The sequence below is a fragment of the Eschscholzia californica genome, unplaced genomic scaffold, assembly GCF_041429995.1.
Source record: "Eschscholzia californica isolate CP2 unplaced genomic scaffold, dmEscCali1.0.p SCAF_2, whole genome shotgun sequence".
NCBI classification, from domain to species: Eukaryota; Viridiplantae; Streptophyta; class Magnoliopsida; order Ranunculales; family Papaveraceae; genus Eschscholzia; species Eschscholzia californica.
Window position 1 is genome coordinate 19,064,642 of NW_028238309.1, and position 6,113 is coordinate 19,070,754.

The 6,113-nt window shown below is 41.1% G+C and overlaps 1 pseudogene; it reads right to left on the reverse strand.

The window, feature by feature from the left end:
* Positions 1-4,023: 4,023 nt before the first annotated feature.
* On the reverse strand, positions 4,024-5,217 carry LOC147556708 (uncharacterized; annotated as a pseudogene).
* Positions 5,218-6,113: the final 896 nt, after the last annotated feature.

Below are 6,113 nucleotides of genomic sequence, written 5' to 3' on the forward strand. Positions count from 1 at the left end.
ATGCAACATTTTCATCTTATGTTTATACAACCTAGCACTCTCATATGCATCATTTCTCAACTCCTCCAACTCATTGAGTTGCAACTTTCTCTCTCTACCCGCCTTGTCAAGCGAAAAATTCAATTGCTTGATAGCCCAATATGCTCTATGCTCTAACTCAACGGGTAAGTGGCATGCTCTGCCATACACTAGTCTATATGGAGACATTCCAATAGGGGTCTTAAACGCTGTACGGTAAGCCCATAGTGCATCGGTTAGTCGTAAAGACCAATCCTTCCTATTGGTGTTAACCGTTTTCTCGAGAATGCGTTTAATCTCCCTATTCGACACCTCGACTTGACCACTAGTCTGTGGATGATATGGGGTAGACACTTTATGGGTAATACCATATTTATTCATCAAAAGCTCAAACTGCCTATTACAAAAGTGTGTGCCCCCGTCACTAATAATTGCCCGCGGTGTACCAAAACGTGAAAGTATGTTTTCCTTCAAGAAAGTGATCACAACTTTGTGATCATTCGTTTTGCAAGCAACCGCCTCTATCCACTTAGACACATAGTCAACTGCCACTAGGATGTACAGATTTCCAAATGAATTTGGGAAGGGACCCATGAAATCGATGCCCCAGACATCGAAGACCTCAACTACCAAAATAGGATTAAGGGGCATCATATTCCTACGTGAAATGCTTCCCAACTTTTGGCATCGTTCACATGCCAAACAATATGCATGGGTATCCTTAAATATAGACGGCCAGTAAAAACCACATTGCAGAATTTTGGCAGCCGTCTTTTTACTACTAAAATGCCCTCCACATGCATGATCATGACAAAAGGAGATGATTTTCAATTGTTCCTCATCAGGAACACATCTCCTAATGATCTGATCGGGACAATACTTGAATAAGTATGGGTCATCCCAGAAGAACCGTTTCACCTCGGATAAAAATTTATCACGATCTTGCTTGGTCTAGTGTTTGGGTATTTGACCAGTAGCAAGATAGTTCACTATATCAGCAAACCAAGGTAATCGGGAGACACTAAAGAGTTGTTCATCAGGAAAGCTCTCTCTCATGGGTAACTTGTCTTTGACAGACTCGACTACAAGTCTAGACAAGTGGTCTGCTACTAAATTTTCGGAACCCTTTTTGTCCCGAATCTCTATGTCAAATTCCTGTAGCAGTAGAATCCATCTAATCAGCCTAGGTTTTGCATCCTTTTTAGAAAGGAGATATTTTAATGCAGCATGATCAGAGAATATAATGACTTTAGACCCAACGAGATATGATCTGAACTTCTCTAAGGCATACACTACAGCTAACAACTCTTTTTCAGTGGTAGAGTAGTTTAGCTGTGCATCATTCAACGTCTTACTGGCATAGTATATAACATGAAGAAGTTTATTCTCACGTTGACCTAACACGACTCCAATGGCATAATCAGATGCATCACACATGATCTCAAATGGAGTACTCCAGTTGGGAGGTTGAACAATAGGGGCGGATGTAAGCATAAGTTTCAGTTTTTCAAAGGCTTCTAAGCAAGGACCGTCAAAGACAAATTTGTTCTCTTTTGCCAAAAGATTACAAAGAGGTCTAGATATCTTGCTGAAATCTTTGATAAACCGCCGATAAAATCCAGCATGTCCTAAGAACGATCGAATATCTTTGACCGTTTTAGGGACTGGGAGGCTTTTTATCAACTCAACTTTTGCTTTATCTACTTCAATGCCCTTTTCAGAAATGACATGCCCTAAAACTATTCCTGAGCGAACCATAAAGTGACATTTCTCCCAATTAAGAACTAAGTTCTTCTCTTTGCATCGAACCAACACGAGTGTGAGGTGATGCAGACATTGATCGAATGATGAGCCAAAGACTGAAAAATCATCCATAAAGACCTCGAGAAACCTCTCTACCATATCTGAAAATATGCTCATCATACATCTTTGAAAAGTGGCGGGTGCATTACACAACCCAAAAGGCATCCGACGATAAGCATAAGTTCCAAATGGACAGGTAAATGTGGTTTTCTCTTGATCTTCAGGGGCTATAGGAATCTGATTATAGCCAGAATAGCCATCTAAGAAACAGTAGTAGCTATGTCCAGCTAGTCTCTCTAACATCTGATCAATGAAAGGAAGAGGAAAATGGTCTTTCCTCGTGACCGTGTTCAATTTCCTGTAGTCAACACAAACACGCCACCCAGTGGTCATCCTGGTGGGTATTAACTCATTTGACTCGTTCTTGACTACAGTAATGCCTGACTTCTTGGGTACAGTTTGAACAGGACTGACCCAAGTACTATCTGAAATAGGGTATATGATACCCGCACCTAATAATTTCAGGACTTCAGCTCTAACTACCTCCTTCATGTGAGGGTTAAGTCTACGTTGCATTTCCCTTGACGGTTTAGCATCTTCCTCTAGATAGATATGGTGCATGCAAACAGAAGGACTTATACCCTTTAAATCTGATATTGACCACCCTAAGGCCTCTTTGTGGTTTCTAAGGACATCTAACAGTCTACTCTCCTGTTCTTTTTCTAACTCAGAAGCAATAATGACAGGTAGAGTTTCAGATGGGCCTAGAAACGAATACTTTAAGTTGTCAGGCAAGGGTTTCAATTCTAAGGAAGGTGGTTTGTCTGTGGATGTAGACAACTCTGGGATAGATGGACCACTGAACTTATTGGTCGATGATAGTTGATTTGTCTCTAAAGTTGGCGAGTCAATTGGCTTTGACAAAATAAGGGGTTCCACTTTCGCTTTCCACTTATCAGTATCCAGTAATGGGGTAGAATCCAGCAAAGCATTTACCTCATTGATACTTCCCTCCTCATCAAAGTCTAAGCCAAAATGAGCCAACAGTGTTTCTAAGGGATCCTCAGATAAAGTTTCAGGTAAAGAATCCTGAACAAACATATCTATCAGATTCAACTCGGTAAAATCCTCAACATCATCTGGAAAAAGTCCAGCTTTATAGATGTTCATCTCTACAGTCATGTTTCCAAAAGATAATTTTAAGAGACCACTCCTACAATATATGACAGCATCAGATGTAGCTAAGAATGGTCGTCCTAAAATGACTGGAATCTGACTCTGGGTATCACGAACAGGGTCGGTATCCAAGATGATGAAATCTACAGGAAAGATGAATTCACCGACCTTTATTAAAACATCTTCCACAATTCCACGTGGTCGTCTAATAGACCGATCCGCCAACTGGAGAACTATAGGAGTGGGTTTTATTTCTCCTAAACCTAACTGTAAGTACACCGAGTAAGGAAGAAGGTTAACACTAGCACCTAGATCTAATAATGCTCGTTCGATCTCATGTTCTCCTATGGTGCATGGTAATGTAGGACTTCCTGGGTCTTTGTACTTAGATGGAAGGGTTTGTTGGATAATAGAACTCACTTGATTAGTCAAGAAGACTTTCTTATGCACGTTCATCTTACGCTTTTGAGTACATATGTCTTTAAGGAATTTAGCGTAAGACGGGATCTGTTTAATGGCATCTAATAATGGAATGTTAATACTAACCTGTTTGAACATTTCCATTATCTCCTCAAATTGAGACTTCTTCTTAGGTTCTACCAGACGCTGAGGATAAGGGGCTCTAGGAACATATGGCTCAGGCACAATGGGTAGGTTTTCAGACTCAGGAGCCGTCACAGGCTCTTTACTAGGGATACTAGTTGGTAAGGTTGGTGGTTCAGAGTTTTGTTCATTATCTTCGGGAACTCTTACCTTATTGTCAATTGCCCTACCACTTCTAAGGGTGGTTATTGCATTGGCCTGGTCCATTTTACCCTTCGGGTTTGGCTCTGGTTGACTAGGAAATATACCCTGTTCTCTCTGCCTAAGGGCTTCTGTAAGTTGACCTATCTCGGTTCTCAGACTAGATATAGTCTGGTTGGTCTGTTGTGCAAACTCCATTTGGGCCTTAGCTAGCTGCTTCATGGTTTCCTCTAAAGACTCTTTGTTCTGAGAAGGATATTGGGTACTAGATTGACCCTGGTTTTAAACATAAGGATTCCTAGGAGCATTAAACCCAAGAGGGTTCATTGAACTACTAATCTGGCCCTGACCCTGACCCTTTGACCAAGAAAAATTGGGGTGATTTCTCCAACCTGGATTATAAGTGTTCGAATAAGGATCATATTTCTGACGGTTATCTTGCCTAGAGTTTAGATAAAGAGCATTAGCATGCTCTTTCTCGTCAGGAACAAAAAATAGGGTACACTTATTTCCAGTATGAGATGGGTCTCCACAGACCGAGCACGGATAAGAGATGGATTCATTTCCAACACTCATGACTTGAGTGGGATCCTCCCTGAATGCTTTAGGCTGACCAAGTTCTAGGGCTTCTATCCTTCTCGTCATGGCGGCGAGTTTAAGATCTGACTCATCAACTCTATAGATGCCAGCTTTATTCGGAGTAGGATTAGCCCTAGTAGGAGGTCCTCTAGAAGTTTCCCATTGCTGGGATTTCTCAGCTAGATCTTCTAGAAAAGCCATGCAATCATCGGCAGATTTATGAGTAAAACCGCCACCACAGAATGATTCTACCATGGATGTAGTTGGGTAATTTAGTCCGTCATAGAGAATCTGGACTAATCTGATTTTTTCAAAACCTTGGTGTGGACACTGTAGTAAGATTTCTTTAAATCTCTCAAGATATTTATAGAGAGATTCGTCTTCTTGCTGCACAAAACTGTTAAGACTTTGCCTTAAAGAGGTAGTTTTGTGTTTCGGGAAGAATTTCAGAAGGAATGCACTGCTCAATTCTTCCCATGTAGTAATGGAATGGGGTTGTAAGGCATACAACCAAGATTTTGCTTTCTCCTTCAGTGAGAAAGGGAACAACCTAAGTCTCAATATTTCGTCAGGCATATTGGGGAAATTCATAGTCCCACAGATTTCTTCGAAATCCCTAACATGGTAGTAGGGATTCTAGTTCTCAACCCCACGGAAAACAGGGAGCATTTGAATAGTGCTCGGTTTCAACTCGAATTGAGTCGTGCATTGGGGTAACTGTATGCATGACGGTTGACACGTTCTAGTGGGATTCATGTAATCCCTGAGTGTCATAGGCTGATTTCCATCCCTGGCTTGGTTTAGATTCTCACCCATAGTGTCACTCAAAGAGAGACTCGCTAAAAGATTACTTAAATGTGCTTCTCTACTGATGAAACGACCTCTCTTATCACGATATCTATTGGGCATACACTAGAGCCCAACGACCAAGGATATTCGAACCAAAGAATCACTACGAGGAACCTATAGGAAAGCAAACACAAACAGTCTGACTCCACCAAGCAACCTAAACAAAATCTGGACAATAGACAGGTTTGTCAGATTCCCCTAAAAAGCTAGACAGCTCCTACTTCTCCACAACACTTGAACTTTGAGTGTTTTCCCCTTAAAGAAGTTCTTGAAGATTTGAAGACGTCGAGTTCTCAGGAGTTCTAGTCAGATCCTCATTAGTGTCTATCTACCTCTAGGAAGCATTGTTAGATAGTAGATCTGGTGAGAAGAGTTGGTTAGCTTCCCCATCCTATATTAGTGGTTGTTTCCTTCTTTGAGATCAGTCGTCCACAGAATTTTAGTCCGTCTTTTTCATGTGTTGAGTTTTCCTTCATATTCATACCAACACATAGAGTGAACCATTCTTGAGTGACTTTGATTTTTGAGTGTATGACCGTGAGGCAGTAGTCGAGGCGAAATGTATCGAGACGGTAATCGAGGTCTTGTCTTTTCAGAACCGAAATGATACTCATATTGGCTGGTCACGTGCACTTCGAGTCTTGATTACTAGTGAAGGGATTTTTAGCATTTGTATGGTCTGGTCGACTTAGATTTCATGTCTATTAACTTTTGAAAATCTACCGGATGAACATTTTTAGTCCACATCATATTTAGACCCTTTTGCATCTTTGATCTTTGAATTTTGTGGGTATATTCACTGCAAACCCTCACGAGACAAAACTCGTCCTCTTGGGTAACCTAGAGGTTTAACGGCTTGTTGCACGGGCTAAGTGCAATCGTGGGTCCCTACGAAAGTGGTGAAATGGGTTTAGTTTTATTTTTCTGTTTTGCTCGAGGACTAG